The 18628-nt window shown below is 47.4% G+C and overlaps 1 long non-coding RNA gene across 1 annotated transcript; it reads left to right on the forward strand.

Moving 5' to 3' along the window:
- The first annotated feature begins 11175 nt into the window (after positions 1–11175).
- On the forward strand, positions 11176–17983 carry LOC107295275. The gene is made up of 6 exons (XR_001549057.1): positions 11176–11273; positions 14883–14907; positions 15202–15255; positions 16178–16252; positions 16907–17024; positions 17792–17983. It is a non-coding gene; the product is annotated as an uncharacterized LOC107295275 (long non-coding RNA).
- The last annotated feature ends 645 nt before the right edge of the window (positions 17984–18628 follow it).

An 18628-nucleotide genomic window follows, 5' to 3' on the forward strand; every position in this document is an offset into this window, starting at 1 on the left:
TTCCCTGCCCGGGAGCGCCGCGCATGCGTGGTTCCGCCCCCTGCGCCGGCCGAGGCGTAGCTGGCAAGCGGCAGAGACGGAGCAGGCCGACCACCAGCTGGCCCAGCCCAAGGGAGGTAAGGCACCCGCCGGAAAAGGGGAAAAAAATGGCGGACAAAAAAAATGGCGGACAGCCTTGCTTGGCGACCCCCGTGAAATGTTCGATCGACCCCAAATGGGGTCCCGACCCACAGGTTGAGAACCACTGGCTTAGAGCCCCTTTATCTTAACATCTGTCTGATTGCCCCTATTTCTGGGGGTCTCTTTGCCTTGGCAGAAGCAGGATTAAAGCAATGGCCTGACATGGTTTCATGACATACAGGCAGTCCTTGATTTACAACCACAGTGGAGCCCGAAATTTCTGGGGCTCAGGGAATTGGACCCCACGGCCCTTTGCCTCTTTCCCAGATCTGGAAGACTTTCCAGACGTTTGAAAAAGGCTCGGAAGCGCTCAGCTGCCATCGGATGGCCAGAACGCTTTCGATGCCCCGTGCGATGCCCCAGAAATGCCCTATGGAACCCTCTGCCACATGAAGTTGGATCGGCCATTCTGTAAAGCTTCAGAGCCCTAGCTTTTCCCAAAAAAAAAAACCTCTGCCAGAAGAGAAAGATCATCGCCCTTTAGAAGTCGGATTTGAAGCCAGGCGGTGGTTCTTTCCGATCTTCTCATCGGCTTCGCTTTATTGTTTTAATATGATTCGATGTGTCTTTTAGGGTTTTTTTTTCACCGGGAGCCGCCCAGCACGTGTCGAAAGACGGGCGGCTATATAAATAAAATAAAATAAAACTCTCCTTTTAGGGCGACTGGGCTCCTTCGCGCTCCCTGGATGGAGCTAGTCATCTAGCCCAGCCCTTGTGCGTAGTCACCTGGATAGACTACCAGGGTTTGCCAAAGAGAAAACTGCTTTCGGAGGTTGCCAGGCCAGCTTGGGGGTCGGCGCTGGAGCTGGGGCTAGGAGACAGATGCTGCAGGAGGAGCTTCTCGTCCAGGGGTGTCCTGTGGAACGGGTAGCCACCGGGGTGGGCCACGGTGCTGCTGCTGCTGCTGTCGCAGGGCAGGGGGCCCTCCTGCTGCAATCCGGCCTTGCCCTCCGCCGCCTGCCCGCTCAGCTTCTTCAGCTTGTAGCGATGGTTCTGGAACCAGATCTTCACCTGGTTGGGGGTGAGGCGGGTGACGGTGGCCAGGTGTTCCCGTTCGGGGGCCGTCAGGTATTTCTGCACCTCAAACCTCTTCTCCAGTTCCTGGACTTGCGTGCGGGAGAAGAGCACTCGGCGTTTGCGCTTGGAGGGGTTTCCCCCAGGGAAGGGGGGCATCTTGACCATCTCCCCAAAGTAGCCCACGCAATCCGCTCCGGGCATGCCGAAGCCGGGGGTGCCCATAAACCTGCAGACTGTGGACAAAAAAAAAGGGGAGGGTGAGACGTTTATCCGGGTCTGGAATTACCTGGGAACGCAGCGGGTTTTTGACTGAACGAGACCCATTTTACGACCCTCCTTGCCACGGTGGTTCAGGGAAGCACCGCAGTGCCTTAAATTAGTCACCCTGGCTGTTAAGTGATGGTCACGTGACCCCTGGGACAGGGCAACCGGTCATAAATATGAACCGGTCACTAAAGGAACGGTTGTTAAGACGAGGACTGCTGCCTGGGTTGCGTCTACACATAAGAGGCAAAGAAGATTGTATTGCTGTTGCTAAGCAAGACGGGTGGGGAGCTTTGCCCCATTTTACGACCTTTCTCGCCATAGTCGTTAAGCGAGTCGCTGCAGTTCTGAAGTCAAATCAGGCAGCCGTTAAGGGGATCTGCCTTCCCTCATTGGCTTTGGTGCTCGGAAGCCAGCTGGGAAAGGGGGGGCACAAATGGTGATCACATGACCTCAGGACAATTGCAGCTGTCGTAAGTACACGCCAGTTGCCCAGTGCCTGAATTCAGATCACGTGACCGTGTTAGGGATGCGGTCGTAAGTGTGAAAAACCAGTCCTAGCTGACTTTTTTTCAGTGTCACTGTAATTTCGAACAGTCACTCAAGGAACATAGATAGTCCTCGGCTTATGACCACAATGGAGCCCCAAATTTCTGTTGCTAAGCCAGAGAGTGGCTGTGAGTTTCGCCCTGTTTTACGGCCATTCTAGCCACGGTTGCTAAGTGAAGCACCGCAGTGTCTTAAATTAGTCACCCGGCTGTTAAGTGAATTTGGCTTCCCCCGTTGACTCTCTCTTGTCAAAGGTGTCAAAGGTGACCCTGGGACATGGCAACCGGCCGTAAATATGAACCGGTCATTAAATGAATGGTTGTAAGTCGAGGACGGGGGGTTGGACTAGATGACCTCCAAAGTCCCTTCCAACTCCATTATTATTGTTATTATTATTATTATTATTACTACTACTACTACTATTGCTATTATTATTGCTATTGCTGTTATTGCTATTACTACTATTGCTATTATTATTATTACTATTATTACTAATTATTATTATTACTATTATTATTATTTCTACTATTATTATTACTATTAGTATTATTATTATTATTACTATTAGTATTACTACTATTGCTATTATTATTGCTGTTATTGCTATTACTACTGTTGCTATTATTACTATTATTACTACTATTGCTATTATTGCTATTATTACTATTATTACTACTATTGCTATTATTGCTATTACTATTATTACTACTATTGCTATTATTATTACTATTATTATTATTACTATTATTTATTACTATGTAGTAAAATGACTGCTGCCTGAATTGCATCCCTTACAGGTGCAAAGAAGATCGTATCTGATGCCAAACTGGCCGGGAGAGATGAAGGATTGTAATCCCAATCAGTCTGGAGGGGGCCCAACTGGGAAAAACTGGGAAGGGACCAGGGAAAGGGACCTCTTGTAAAACAGGGGAGGGGGGCGCCTCGCAACAGCCCTCTCTGGCATATTTCCCAAGCCCAGGCTGCCAAGCAGCGTTCCCCTCTAAACGGGCAGGTCGGGCGCTAGATCCAGGAGGGGCTGACCCTGCCCAGCCTGGGAATCCTTGGCTGGAGTCCTTGGGGAAAGAAGCCTTAGAAGGGGAAAGCTACCAGAAGCAGGGAAAGAGACACAGGGGCAGGTGGCAGACAGGCGTCCCACCCAAGGAAGCCGTTCCTAAATAGATTGCTGGTTATGTTGGGAATTAGAGTTTATTTTATTGTATTTATTTTATTTGTTTACGGCCCAACTCACCGCGGCCAGACCGAGGTTGCGAGACCTGGGGAAGCTGGGTGCCATTTTGCCAGTTTTGATTTGCAGAAGGCAAAATGGGAGGGGGGGAAAAACAGGCCACATATATAAATAGAGAGCAAACCTCCCTCCCCCTCCCACCAAGGACCCCACAGTCCTCCCCCTCCTCCCCTCCCCTCCCCTCCACGAAGCCCACTGTCTTCTATCACTGAAGAAGTTATTAGTTGGGTTAGAAAACTGTTGCACGACAACAACCAAGCTCACAAGAGCATCAAAGACCTCTGAGTCCCCCTCTTCCTCCCCCTCTACCTCCTCCTCCTCCTCCCCCCCCCGACACTACGCCCCAAACTATGGCTTACAATCCATCTTGGGTGCAATTTACCTAGCAGATGCAATTTAAAAAAAAATCAAAGAATTTTGCCCCATTTTTTTAGGCTGGGAATCATAGGTCCTATTTGGCTAAAAGAAATGACAGATGTGTCGTGGTTAGGCCATCGTTTGAAAGCCGGTGCTTTCCAATAAACTGGGTTAGTCTAAAATCGAGTGGCCCCTGATTTTTTCCCCCCTCCGCTCAGAGTTGCCTTGATGGGTGGCCAATAAATTTGATAAATAAAAAGATCGACAAAATACATTTTGCCACCGTGGACCTCCCTACGTCTATGGAGATTCTCATTCCTTCAGATCACGGCTGTCCCCAAGGTGTTTCCCCCCCCCCAAAAGACAACTGGATTTTCTTGCTGTTTATTATTTTTTTTTACTTTTCCGCTTGTCCTCCAAGAAGCTCCTTCCCTTCCCTTCTCCCGAGCTGAAGAAGCTCTGAGCAGAACCGGGGAAGCTTTTTGGATGAGCAGCGAAACATTTTCAAAGAAAGAAAGAAAAAAAACAACAACCAAGAAAAAGCCTTTTTTTGGGGGGGGAAATAAAATAAAAAACCTTTTGGGATGTTGGAGCGATGCAGTTTTCCCCTCTAAAAAGGGCCAAGGGCGAGTCCTGCACTTACTTGGAGAGTAGGGGGGTCCTTCTGGTGGGCTGGGGGCGTACCACTCCCCGTTCCGGAAGCTGTCCTGGGGGTAGGCAGGCAACTCAGATGGGTTGGGGACCGGTCCTGGGTAGCATCCCAGCATGGTGTTTTGGGAGAGGCGATGGGCCAGGGAGAAGCGAGAGCCCGCCAAGGCGGGCTGCTGGCACCCTGGCATCACCTGGGCAAAGTCTTCCAGGCCCTCCATAGCAAAGGCCTTGAAGTCTTCCATGGAAGGGACCAGGAGCAGATTTGCCTCTGGGCTCCTTCCTCTCCTAGCTTCCCCCCACCTGGCCCAGGGACTCAGGTCACCAAAGGCAGGCAAAGCTTCCTGCCCACAATCTTGCTGTTTTATCTTAAGTCTGCACCTTATCAAAGATTAAGGACTCCACCTCCCACCCTGGGGGTGGGGTAAGGTGAGGGAGGGGGGGGGAAGGAAGAGGGAGCCTCCCCCTTTTTTTTGGAAAAGCTTAATCAAACAACAGCAGCCAAGAGCCCAGCCAGGTTAATGGAAGCCACCAAACTCTCTGGATGGCCAAAAGCAGCCCGTCTTTTTCAGCTGAGATGGGGGTTATTGGGAGGCATCCTACAGAGATCATCCTCCACTTACCAACCGTTCGTTTTAACGACCGTTCAAAGCTGCAGCGGCACGGGAAAAAAGCGACTTGGGACCATTTTTCACGCTTTTACGACCGTTGCAGCCTCCCCAGGGTCAAGTGATCAAAATTCAGACGCTTGGCAAACTGACTCATAGTTATGACCTTTGCAGGGTCCCGGGGTCATGTGATCCCCTTTTTGCGACCATCGGACAAGCCAAGTCAAGGCAGATTCACTTAACGACCGTGTGACTAATCTAACAGCGGCAGCGACTCACTTAACAATTAGGGCAGGAAAGGTCGTAAAATGGGGCAAAATTCACTTAACGACCGTGTCTCGCTTAGCAACGGAAATTTTGGCCTCCGTTGGGGTCTTTCAGCCACAATTAAGTACCTAGGCTTCAGTTGGAAAGAATTACAGGACGGGATCAGATCGTCCACTCTTAGATTGTGGCTTTGTCAAGCCTGCCATTCCTGTTGTTCATATTCAAAGACGGAATCTCCGTGGATTTCAAACGGCAGATCGGGGCCGTGAAGAAGTCACAAGCCATTTAAAGCGTTCGCCTTTAAGAGCAGGAGAGTTTGGTAAATATCATAATTACAGGCTGCATTCGAATACCGTACCGCGGGGTTTGTCAGCTTTGGCGACTTGAAGATTGGGGGACTTCAACTCCCAGAATTCCCCAGCTATGCTATGCTATGGTGGCTGGGTAATTCTGGGAGTTGAAGTCCACCCAGCTTCAAGTTGCCACGGTTGAGAAACACTGCCAGGCAGAACGCAGCCCCGTTTCAAAAAGCTTTTCAAATGAAATCTGGTGCCAGAACACTTTAAAATCTCAAATTAAATATTTATTTACCACTTGAAGTATTGATATACCCCCAGTGCCATATGATAGCCACGGTTAGTATAAACCGCAAGAGAGCACAATTCCACTTGGCACACAACATGCAGGCTTAACTGTGAGGAATGGCCCTTGAGATCTGCTCAGGATTGTGAGTTTTCTGGACATTATATCAACCTGCTGCTTGCCTAATTCAATTAATCTATTTTCGCCACGGCTCCGGGTTTTTTTTGCAACTAGTAGGCTGGTTGGCAGAGAAGGTAAAGGCTGAAGAAGTGAATAAGCTGGAAGATTGTACGTAGTAGACCAAGTCAATCACAAATCACAGTTTGACAATCCTAGTTACGAGAGATGGGGTACGCTGCCTCTTTTTCTGCCCACTAGGGGGCGTAGAAATCAACATCTTCCACCCACTAGGGGGCGTAGAAATCAACATTGCCCTTCCATCCTTAGGCAGCCCAGGTACTGCTCGACTTACAATCACAATTAGGACCGTATATTTCCCTTACTGACTAGTAATAGAACTAAAAATTCGACTCTTGGGTGTATTCATGTTGAAATAAAATGGCTTTCGTCGGGCTTATCATTAGGGTTGATAAGGCGGTTTCGGTTAAGGATGTGGAGGTCAAAATTGATGGGAGGCATGGGAAAGAACTCCCAGTCGCCCCCAATGAGGATACCCAAGGGCCAGGTGATGATAAGCAGGGAAGGGAGGTGAAGGGTTTACACGCGGGTAAAAAGAACGCACCCAGAGCGCAGGAGCGCAGACACCTGGGCCCGATCACACGGTCACGTAGCCGGATGCAAGCACTTGGAGGCGGCATATAAGCCCTCCCCGAAACCGCCTTATCAACCCTGATGATGTCGGGAGAGCCCGACGAAAGCTTGGTTGCCTATATTTTAATATTTTAATTGCTTTTAATCTTTTAATTGCTTTTAAATATTTTAAACTTTCTCTTGGTGATCGTGGTCATTTTATTTCAACATTTCCCTTACTATGTCCTTCGGGAGAAGGGCGGGATACAAATTGGAATAATAATAATAATAATAATAATAATAATGTGGTCATAAACCGAAACGTCCTCCGATCGCATCGCTTAGCCACATGATGGGGTGAGCTCCCGTTCCTTGCCTCAGCTCCTGCCCACCTAAGCAGTTTGAAAGCATGCAAATGCAATTATTAGATTAATAGGTACCACTTCGGTGGGAAGCTAACAGCGTTCCATGTGCCTGGGTGTATAGCTGGCCATATGACCACGGAAACATTTTCGGATCATGCTGTCTCCCTCAAGCAGGACTTAGGTCGCTTGTGAGAATATAAAGACTGCAGGCTAATTCGTCTCTTGACTCTGCCCCTAGGGCAGTGATGGCGAACCTTTTAGAGACCGAGTGCCCAAAAACTGGCCCCGGCCCTGCTCCGTCCCCCATCTTCCACCCCCCCTGCCCACAGGGCCACTCACCGCCTCCAGGGCCAGATGGCCCAGGCAGCCCAGCAGCGCTACGGCAGTCACGCCCTCTGCCCGCGCCCCGCAGCATCAGCTGTGCACGATGGGGTGTGAGGGCAGAGTCTTGTCTATGCTGCCTGGCTGCCATGTCCTTGGCTGCGCTGGTCCGCGTGGGCCACGCTCAGGGGCAACTCTCCTCCAGGGGGGCTGCTGGAGAGGAGGGGGTCGCGGGGGGAGGCGAGGCTGGGACAACGGCACGTGTGCCCACAGAGAGGGCTCCGAGTGCCGCCTCTGGCACCCGCGCCATAGGTTCGCCACCACTGCCCTAGGCTCTGCCTGTCCTCCTCCTACATCAGGGCTCCCCAACCCCCGGTCCGTGGATCGGCACCGGTCTGCGGCATGCCGTAAACCGGTCCGTGCAAACAAGCGAACCCCCTTGTGCAGGATGCAGGCAGCACACAAAACCACGCTCCCTCCGGTCCGCGAAAAAACCCCTCTCTCCACGGAACCGGTACCTGGTGTCCGAAAGGTTGGGGACCTCTGTCCTACATCATCGCGGTCACTACGAATGGTTGTGTGCCGAGGACTATCTGTACGGCTTCGGAGATCTTAGCCCCCTTACTTAGGGCTAAGAAAGACTAGTTTTTAATTTGGATCTGCAAAGAATGGCCACCCTTTGGAATGTGCTTTTGATCGCTCTCTACAGAAAGCATATTCAGACTAGCCTTGCCGGTCTCATGATGTCCTGTGACCGTTTTGTGCTTATTTTGGAATGGCACATCTCCGCTCCAGACAAGCCGGCCTTGTGTTAATAGACAGCCGTTCTAATTCTGGTATCTTTGGGGAAAAAATGTTTCATGGTGATCGCCCAGTTGGCGGTTGTGTTCAACCACAGCCACAACCAATTGGGTGATGACCATGAAACCTTTGACGTTATACAGGCTGATGATCAGTTTTAAGCAAGACAGTTCCATTCAAAGACATCTGAGGCCTGGAACGATATTTAATGTGATGTTTGGCGTGATCCAAACAAGAGGACCATCCTGGTTATAGAATTGACCTTTTTTGTTTTAGGTCAGGGGTCTTCAAACTTGGCCCTTTTATGACTTGTGGACTTCAACTCCCAGAATTCCTCAGCCTGGCTGAGGAATTCTGGGAGTTGAAGTCCACAAGTCATAAAAGGGCCAAGTTTGAAGACCCCTGTTTTCTGGGAGTTGAAGTCCACAAGTCATAAAAGGGCCAAGTTTGAAGACCCCTGTTTTAGGTCCTCGAAATATACTTGACCCATAAAATAGCCAAACCGGCATAATGCACGAAGCTGCCAGAGAGAAAACTAGCAAAGCCTCGCACATTTCAGAAATGCAACCTCCAACTCTTTTAACCGACTTATCAGTTGCAATTGTGGAACATCTGAATAATCTCCGACAGCTAGAGGTAGTCCTTGATTTACAATGGGACCAGAATTTCCATTTCTAAGCAAGGCAGTTGTGAAGTGATTCATGTCTGAGTTTGTGACCTTTCTATCTAGGGTTGTTAAGTAAAAATTGGCTGACTCCTTTTTTTCTTGAGAACCTCCAGCGATGGGCTATCCGCCCACAACTTTGACAGGCAAGGGGGTTCCACTGACTGACTGTTCTCACTGTCAGGAAATTGCTCCTTAATTCCAGGTTGAATCTCTCTCTGACCAGAATAACAGAGATGGAAGGGACCGTGGAGGTCATCTAGTCCAACCCCCTGCTCAGCCAGGAAACCCTATACCATTTCAGACAAATGGCTGTCCAGTCTCTTCTTAAAAACTTCCAGTGTTGGCGCATTCGCAGCTTCTGGAGGCAGGTTGTTCCACTGGTTAATTGTTCTCACTGTCAGGAAGTTTCTCCTTAGTTCCAGGTTGCTTCTCTCCTTGATTAGTTTCCACCCGTTGCTTCTTGTCCTGCCTTCAGGCGCTTGGGAGAATAGCTTGACTCCCTCTTCTTTGGGGCAGCCCCTGAGATACTGGAAGGCTGCTATCCTGCCCCCCCCCCCCCCCGTCCTTCTCTTCATTAAACTAGAGATACCCAATTCCAGCAACCATTCCTTATATGTTTAACACCAGACGTAGTTTGTGCGCAAAGGAAAATGCTGGGCTCAAGGCTTAATTTAATCAAAAATTAAGAACAGTTTAAAATCGGAATGTCAACGTTTGTCATTTATTTACATTATTTCCGCTCGTTAAGTTCAGGGCGCTGCAGAACGGTCTCGGCCAATGTTTCATTACTTCAAAAAATTTTTTTACAAGCGTGCTTTTTCCTCCCTTGCTAAATTTCACGCACGCATCCCATTAACTATTTTTATTAACTCCAACGGTGCTTTGCACCTTCGCATCGCTTTCGTGGGCGGAGAAACCAAGGGAACTTTTAAAATAAAATTTAAATTTAGATCTGGAGGAAGAAATAGTGAAGGGGCCAATGATAGCATGGGCGAGAAATGCGGGCCGCAATATAAATCTGGAAGAATGGGAAAGACTATGGAACATAAATTGCAAACTGACACTTGTCAACTGCATGTAGGGAAAATCAATACGAAATGTTCTATAGATGGCATTTAACACCGACGAGACTGGCCAAAAATATATAAAAATATGAATCCGGAATGCTGGAAATGTAAAAATAAGGAAGGGACATTCTATCACAGTGGTTCTCAACCTGTGGGTCGGGACCCCATTTGGGGTCGATCGACCATTTCACGGGGGTCGCCAAGCAAGGCTGTCCGCCATTTTTTTTGACCGCCATTTTTTCCCCCTTTTCCGGCGGGTGCCTTACCTCCCTTGGGCTGGGCCAGCTGGTGGTCGGCCTGCTCCGTCTCTGCCGCTTGCCAGCTACGCCTCGGCCGGCGCAGGGGGCGGAACCACGCATGTGTGGCGCTCCCGGGCAGAGAAAGTCCTCGACTTACGACCGGTTGGGTAGTTTTCGACTTACGACCAGTTTAGTCCTCGACTTACGACCGGTTGGGGTCGCGGCATTAAAAAGGTTGAGAACCACTGTTCTATCACATGTGGTGGCTGTGCCCTAAAGCAAAGAGCTATTGGGAGCGGATAGGGAACTGGATACAGGAGATAACTAAGGTGCAAATTGAATTCAAACCTGAACTATTTCTTCTGGGTATAATAAATTTAAAGATCAAAAAGCAACCCCAGCACATCATTATACATATATTGACAGCACCCCTTATAGTATACGCTCAGTGTTGGAAGGGTGAAAACATACCTACCAACGATATGATTATATACAAAATTCTTGAATGCGCGGAAATGAATAAACTTACGGAAATGAATAAACTTACGCTAGAATTAAAAGACAAGGAGGCAACAGAATTGTATGAAATATGGAACAAATGTTACGATTGGCTAGTGTTTTCTCAACCTTGACAATTTTAAGGCATGTGGACTTCAACTCCCAGAATTCCACAGCCAGCATTGCTGGCTGTGGAATTCTGGGAGTTGAAGTCCACATGCCTTAAAATTGTCACGGTTGAGAAACACTGAGCTAGAACAAAGAAAAAGACACGATTACGGATGTAAATAAATTGTAAATAATATATATGAGATGTATAGTACAGTTTTGTTAAGGGAAAAAAATGTATTTTTTTCCAGTTTTGTTTTTGTTGTATAGCGGGAAAAAAGGAAAAATAAAAAAAAATAAAAATTAAAAAAAAATCCCCTGCCCACATCTGCAGCTGTCACGTGACTCGAGTCACCGCTGGAATAGCGTGTCAAGAAGCGGGGGGGGGGGAAGCCCCAACCCCGGAGTGGGCTGTAATGCTGTTCTGATACGTTTTGGTTTTTTTTTTAAAAGAACTAACATTGATAGGCAATTGTTGCGTGCCTGTCTGACGCCAAACGCGGGGATTCGAACCGGGAACGGAAAGATTTCTGATTTTTGTTTCGTTTTGGTTTTGAACCTCCCCTTCCTTTTCCCGGCCGGTGGTATCGTCCGAACGTCGGGTTAAAACCTCGGGCAACACAACGCTCCAAATCAGAACGTTGGCGGTCCGAACGTTCTTGCCTGCTCCCCGCCCGCCCCCCCCGCTCTCGGAGGCGGCGCGCGCAGCCATGGCGGTCAAGATCAAGGTGGTTTACTGGTAAGGGAGCGCGCCCGGGGAATTCCGCCTTTCTCCCAGCCGTTGCGCCGGGGCTCTGCAGCCTGGAAGGGGGCTTCGAGGCAGGCGGGGCCCTTCGCCAGCCAGCCAGCCGAGCCGGCTGCATCCTGGAGACCTCGCCCGGCTTCGGCTTTGCTCCCCTCGCCCTGCAGCGCGGTCCTTGTGTGTGGGGGGGAGATCCCCCACCCTTGTGTGTGTGCTTTCTGGGCTTCCTAGAGCAGGGGTAGGCAACCTTGGCTCTTTTATGACTGGTGGACTTCAACTCCCAGAATTCCTGAGCCAGCTGTGCTGGCTCAGGAATTCTGGGAGTTGAAGTCCACCAGTCATAAAAGAGCCAAGGTTGCCTACCTCTGTACTAGTCAATTAAGCCTGACAGGAGTAGATTATCAGAAACTGGTAGGCCTATTCCAGGGGTAGGCAACCTTGGCTCTTTTATGACTCGTGGACTTCAACTCCCAGAATTCCTGAACCATCCCTGGCTGACTCAGGAATTCTGGGAGTTGAGGTCCAGGAGTCATAAAAGAGCCAAGGTGGCCTACCTCTGTACTAGTCTATGAAGCCTGACAGGAGTAGACTATCAAAAACTGGTAGGCCTATTCCAGGGATAGGCAACCTTGGCTCTTTTATGACTGGTGGACTTCAACTCCCAGAATTCCTGAGCCATCCCTGGCTGACTCAGGAATTCTGGGAGTTGAGGTCCAGGAGTCATAAAAGAGCCAAGGTGGCCTACCTCTGTACTAGTCTATGAAGCCTGACAGGAGTAGACTATCAAAAACTGGTAGGCCTATTCCAGGGATAGGCAACCTTGGCTCTTTTATGACTGGTGGACTTCAACTCCCAGAATTCCTGAGCCAGCTGTGCTGGCTCAGGAATTCTGGGAGTTGAAGTCCAGGAGTCATAAAAGAGCCAAGGTTGCCTACCCCTGGCTTAGGCGTTGCAGGTTTATCTGTGGCAAGACGCAGCATTTTATTCTTCTTCTTCTCTTCTTCTTGTGCCCTATCCGTTATCGGACGTTGGCGATCGTGTTGGCGATCCTGGTTTTAGCGGCAGCCGCACGAAAAAGGGCAGCTCAGTTTTGTCCAAACCAGTCCCTTAAATTTTGAAGCCATGATCTTCTTCTTCTTCTGCCTGGACCTCGTTTGCCTGCAATCTTTCCCTAGAGCAGGGCTCTTCAAAGTTGGCCCTTTTATGACTGGTGGACTTCAACTCCCAGAATTCCTCAGCCAGGCATGCCTGGCTGAGGAATTCTGGGAGTTGAAGTCCACCAGTCATAAAAGGGCCAACTTTGAAGAGCCCTGCCCTAGAGGATGAAATGGAGTATGCCGTGTTTTTCTGGGTGTCCGAAATATTCCAATTTTTGTTTTTTTTAATTATTTGGATGATTTCCCTGGGCTTTCCCAGGCGGCTGATCCCCTCCTCATTTCTGATCTTGTCAACCCAGCTTATACGTAACAGATGCTTATAAACCCACATTTCAAATGCTCCTAGTCTCTTTAGGTGGCCTTCTGTCAGAGACCAACTCTACTCCAGTGTTTCTCAACCTTGACCATTTTAAGGCATGTGGACTTCAACTCCCAGAATTCCACAGCCAGCAACGCTGGCTGTGGAATTCTGGGAGTTGAAGTCCACATGCCTTAAAATGGTCAAGGTTGAGAAACACTGCAGGTCTACTCCATAAGAGCAGGATAGAAAAAAATATAGCATCTGACAAGCCTGATTTTCAGTCTTAGGTCGTGACTGCAGAAGACCTTTTTCATTTTGAAGAATGCTGTTCGAGCTTTCTCTATCCTTGTCTTTCCTTCAACGGTCACAGCATTTTATAGCCGTCGGAATCTTGCCATTCCCCCCCCCCCCCCGGTGCACGGGTTCCTAACAGTTTTAAAATAAATGGAATGGGGGAAAGTGGTCCCTGATTGCAGCGAACGTTTGCGCAGGGGGATTAATAGGGCAGGTCCTTCTGGAGCCCGAAGGCAAAAGCGGCTGCGCCCTTCAGTCACGTTGCAGGCTAAAAGGAGAGTTATTCGCGTCTGAAGCCAAGTACGGGGGTTGCGTTAGGGCTGAGTAACTTAACCGTGGCTTACTGAATTCTATTTGGAGAAGGGCGGGGGGGGGGGGTTGCACGTCACTGGATCCTATGCCTGGCATCGTGGAGCATGTTTAGTTTGGGCTAAGCCTTGTGTTCAGAGCTGGAGAGGAGATGCGGAAGCCTCAAAACGTTTCCTTGAATGGGAGATTTGCAAAAGTTGGCTTGCGCAGGCTGTTGAGTAAGATGTTTAAACAATGGGGCATTGATGCTGGCTTCTTTGGGATGGGAATGTGAACGAGGTGGGTGGTTTCTGACTCTGATGTGTCAAATTAAAAAGGCCTATGTGGCTCAGGAATTCTGGGAGTTGAAGTCCACAAGTCATAAAAGAGCCAAAGTTCCCCACCCCTGGCCTAAGTGTAGGGGTAATGGCTTCCCCCCCCCCCCCCGTTTAATAAAACTTTGCCACCAAGGGTGCGACTGTGGCTTGCTAGCAGACCAAACTTGGCCTTCCACACAGGGCTCCATCTCTCCAGCACCTATAACCATATACAGCAGAATAAGAGAGCTGGAAGGGACCTTAGAGGTCTTCTAGTCCAACCCCGTTCAGGCAGGAGAGCTTATACCATTTCAGACAAATGGTTGTCCAATCTCTTGAAAGCCTCCAGTGATGCAGCACCCACAACTTCTGGAGGCAGGTTGTTCCACTGGTTAATTGTTCTGACTGTCAGGAAATTTCTCCTTAGTTCTAGGTTGCTTCTCTCCTTGGTAAGTTTCCATCCGTTGCTTCTTGTCCTGCCTTCAGGTGCTTTGGAGAATAGCTTGACTCCCTCTTCTTTGGGGCAGCCCCTGAGATACTGGAAGACTGCTATCATGTCCCCCCTCGTCCTTCTCTTCGTTAAACTAGACATATCCAATTCCAGCAGCCGTTCCTTATATGTTTTAGCCTCCAGTCCCCTGATCATCTTTGTTGCTCTTCTCTGTACTCTTTCTAGAGTCTCAACCTCTTTTTTACATCGTGGTGACCAAAACTGGATGCCGTATTCCAAGCGTGGCCTTACCAAGGCATTGTAAAGTGGTATTAATACTTCACGTGATCCTGATTCTATCCCTCTGTTAATGCAGCCCAGGACTGTGTTTGCTTTTTTTGGCAGCTGCAGCACATGGCTGGCTCACAGCTGTCCCTAAAAGGCCACATTGAAATGTTCTTTGGTGCCTTTTTGGCTGCAAAACAGCATCTGTGACTCAGTTTCTCTGGCCAAAAGCTTCCTACATGTGGCTCTTAGGCTTTCCCATTGGCTGGCATTTTTGGCACTGCCTTGCTAGGCTGGACAGCAGCAATTCTGGTCCCAGTTATGCGGTAAATCCAGGACTTCAAAAAAAAAAAAAAAGGTATCTTGAGGTTTTGGCAGATCCAGGAAAATGTATCCGCATTTGAATGCTTGTTTCTGGATTTGCCATCCCAGGGATCTGATTAAGCATAATAGAGAATTATGATGGTGATGAGACAGCTTCTTGTGCTGACAAACAGAAAGTAATGTTAATTTTTCCTTTTGTTTTGATTCTAGTGGAGCCTGAGGCTACAAACCCAAGGTATGTCAATTATGTTTAATTGTGAGCCGCCCTCCCATGGTGTATGAAATGGGCATGAAATGGGCATCCATGTGCATGTAAGGAGTAAAATAAAATCAATTTAGTCACGTAGCAAAGATACTTGGAGCCTAATTGAAGAGCCCAGATAAACAGCTTGTTAGATATGGGAAATTTGTCTTTTTACTGCATTTTTTTTAATATGCTTCTCTTCACTGAGATTTAATTTCTCTGAAAAAACATTGAGCATGGATTTTTCTGAATTTTATAACTTTCTCCTTTTTTCCCCCCTTGTAGTTTCAACAGCTCAGAAAGGAACTCGAAAAAGAGTTTCCGGGCAAGCTGGAAATTGTGAGTCTTTTGGAGCCATTCCTGATTTTGGCTTCCTTTTCTTCTGGTCATCTCATGGGGTTCCTAAATAAAGTAGATTTGGGGCAAGGAGAAAGATTTTGTCATTTTAAGTACCGGTAGTTTATCAACTACGCTATAATCAAAGGTCTTCTCTCTGTAAGGACATGATGTAAACCGAAAAAGTTGCCTTAAAGCAGGGGTAGGCAACCTTGGCTCTTTTATGACTTGTGGACTTCAACTCCCAGAATTCCTGAGTCAAAATGCAGTCATGTGACCACAGGGCAGGGGTGCTGAACTTTGAAACCAGATTGTAAACAGCTCTGAGAACCATTGAGTATAGCTTCAGACACCAAGCGACTAGTCATACGTTGAGGACTACCTGTAGTGCTTTACACCAAATGGGATTGTCATCGGTTCAATATCATGTATGCCAGGGGTAGGCAACCTTGGCTCTTTTATGACTTGTGGACTTCAACTCCCAGAATTCCTGAGCCAGCATGGCAACCTCTCCCCTCAGCATGGCTGGCTCAGGAATTCTGGGAGTTGAAGTCCACAAGTCATGAAGGGGCCATAGTTCCCCCCGTTGGCTGAGGAATTCTGGGAGTTGAAGTCCACGAGTCATAAAAGAGCCAAGGTTCCCCACCCCTGATCTATGCCAATGTTTCTCAACTTCAGCAACTGGAAGGTAATGTGGACTTCAACTCCCAGAATTCCCCAGCGAGCGTGCTGTGTTGGGCGGCCCCTGCAGGAAGAAAACAGGTGCCATCCGGTTGGGCTCAGTCCATAGACAGAGTGTGGGAGAGGGATCTGGGTTCAAAGACTAGGTGAAGATGATTGGAAAACCCTTGACGGAGAAGTAGGGTGCGTGCTTGTGTTTCTGTCTGTGATTGTTACGGGGTAACGGTGTCTTGGTTCCATCTAGAGCGGAGAAGGGACTCCACAGGTCACGGGATGGTTTGAAGTGATGGTAGCCGGCAAGGTGGTGCACTCCAAAAAGGTGAGCAGTTCAACAAAAAAACCCTTGCACTGAAGCCAACACAGACCACGAAGAACATAGTTGGGAGCTCAGTTGTGCAAATTATGATGGTCAAGCCTGAAACTAAATAAACCACATTATGGCTTAGCAGGACGTCTAGATATTAAGCTACAATTGAAGGCGCTGTCTGGAAGACAATTGGGTTTTGTTTGCAACTCTTTGACCTCTGGGGAGTTCACGTAAGGTCCATCACGGAAAGGGAACCATGGCTTCTTTTGTGTGTACAAACACATGGGCGTGGAAGGAGCTGGGCTGTAGCCCTTCTGTAACTAGTACTTAATACGTAGGAAGTCTCTCATTGTGGAAGAACTCAAAGGCACAATTTCCTGTGCCTTTGAATATAGTCCAAGGAGATAGTTGAACTTTCTTCCTTCTTTCCCCACTTCCATAAATGCTAATTTCTGTTACGTTGAGAACAATGTTTTCTCTCACTAAGAGCAAATCTAGTTAACAGTGAAGGGCAGATTTGTTTTTCCAAGGAAGTGTAACAGATCTACCTGGAGGCAAGGGCTTGGGCGTGCGCTGGCATGAAAGTTTATTTGCCATTCTCTCTTAGTACTGCAGCAACTTATGTCGTTTGTACAGCAAAATTGAATCTTTCCTTCTTTTCTCTAGAACGGAGATGGCTTTGTGGACGACGATGCCAAACTCAACAAGATAATTAAGGCCATCAAAATAGCTTTGGCATGAGGACGACTTTAAGCGTGGGCTAGCAGCTCAGAATGCAACAGAGGTAAAAATCAGACTTGTTTTGAAACTCATTTTATTCCAGTTGTATTCTTAAAGACCTCTGTCTAACAAAGTATCAGCTATATGCTGGGTCTGGGGCCCCTATAGGGATGGCATTGCCCTTTTACTTCTCAAAGGGTCCCAGTAAAATGTTGCTTTCCCCCAAACTGGAATGCATAAGCCCTTTTTTTTAATAAAAAAAAGAGTTGATACAGAAAACACTTTGCTCTAAAGACTGATCTGGCGGCAATCTTTTATTAATGTTGGCTTGGAGAATTTCTACAGATGGCTTTGTCCATGTAGTGCAGATCTGAAGCCTAAAAAGGCTAGCATGTATTTTAAAAATAGCTTCTATCCCGTCTCCTTGCAAATAATGAAATGTGACAACTTTTAATGTTATTTCCAAAAATAGTTGTAAATATTAGCAATCCTTCATTCTAAAGAATGTTTGTTCTAGGTAGTATTTATGAAGTTTCAACCCATAATCCGGGTTTTATGATTCTTCAGTTCATATAAATTGAGGCTTACGTGAAATATTTTTAAGCCATTATCTAAGTGGGGCTCTCCTTCCCCCACCAAACCTAATAATAAGATAGTCCATATCTAAAAGTAGGGCACACTGTCTGGCCAGTCAACCTGTGAAAACATGTTCACATCTGCAGGAAACTCAAAAACCTTTCCATCTGGAAAGACGTGCTTTAGGAAAAACAATAGCTAACTTTTCCTTGTACTTGCAGGTTTTTAAAAACAAATTTCTTCTTTATTTGGCAGTTCAAGAAAAATCTGTTTTGCTCATCTTGGCAAATCGCTCGATGACGGGAGCTGCTGAAATGTTGTCTGACACCTGGCAGTTCCCTGAAAACTTTGCGCTGGATGCCAACTTGATCAAGGCCAGATGGAAGAACTTGTGCTCTAAGTCAGTGTTTGGGTGTAAATTAAAAATTAAGCCTGCAACTCCTAACACATCTATCTTCTGTTTTCATTCTGTGCTGCATGCAATTATGGCTTTGTTTTTTTTAATACCTGCATTTGTGGCAACTGAGAAAGGATTTACTAAAAAATAGGAAGAGTGGAAGATTCATCAAATGTTTGCTTTCATCATGCACAAACGCTTCCAATATATGATGGAACCAGATGCAAAAAAACCTTTTTGTATTGAACTACAATTTTAGAATCCTAGAACATCTTAACTTGAAAATGTGCGTTCTTCTTTCTTTCCCAGCGCTCCTAACTTCCCTATTGCAGGATTGTGTGCTTTATACCCACTTCTGATTTATTTGCTCAAACATTGTCAAATGCACTGAACATTTAATAAAATGTTACTTCCAAGAGGCCGCAACCTGTGTGAAAATGTTGTGCACAACATTCAATCTGCCCCTAGAGCACAGTAACACTTTAGATTCTGTTGCAGATTGATACATTATTTATTTACTTACTGCATTTATATACCATCTATTCTCTGAATAGAACAAGTGTGATTGGACACAAAAGGAATTTGTCTCTGGTACAGAAGCTCTCAGTATAAACACAAGAACAAAGTTATAGGTCATAAATCATAGTTATAATTAATCATAATAATAGTCAGAAGATCACAAAAGGGATCACATG

This window comes from Protobothrops mucrosquamatus, unplaced genomic scaffold, assembly GCF_001527695.2.
Source record: "Protobothrops mucrosquamatus isolate PMUCROS unplaced genomic scaffold, P.Mucros_1.0 scaffold2283, whole genome shotgun sequence".
NCBI classification, from domain to species: domain Eukaryota; kingdom Metazoa; phylum Chordata; class Lepidosauria; order Squamata; family Viperidae; genus Protobothrops; species Protobothrops mucrosquamatus.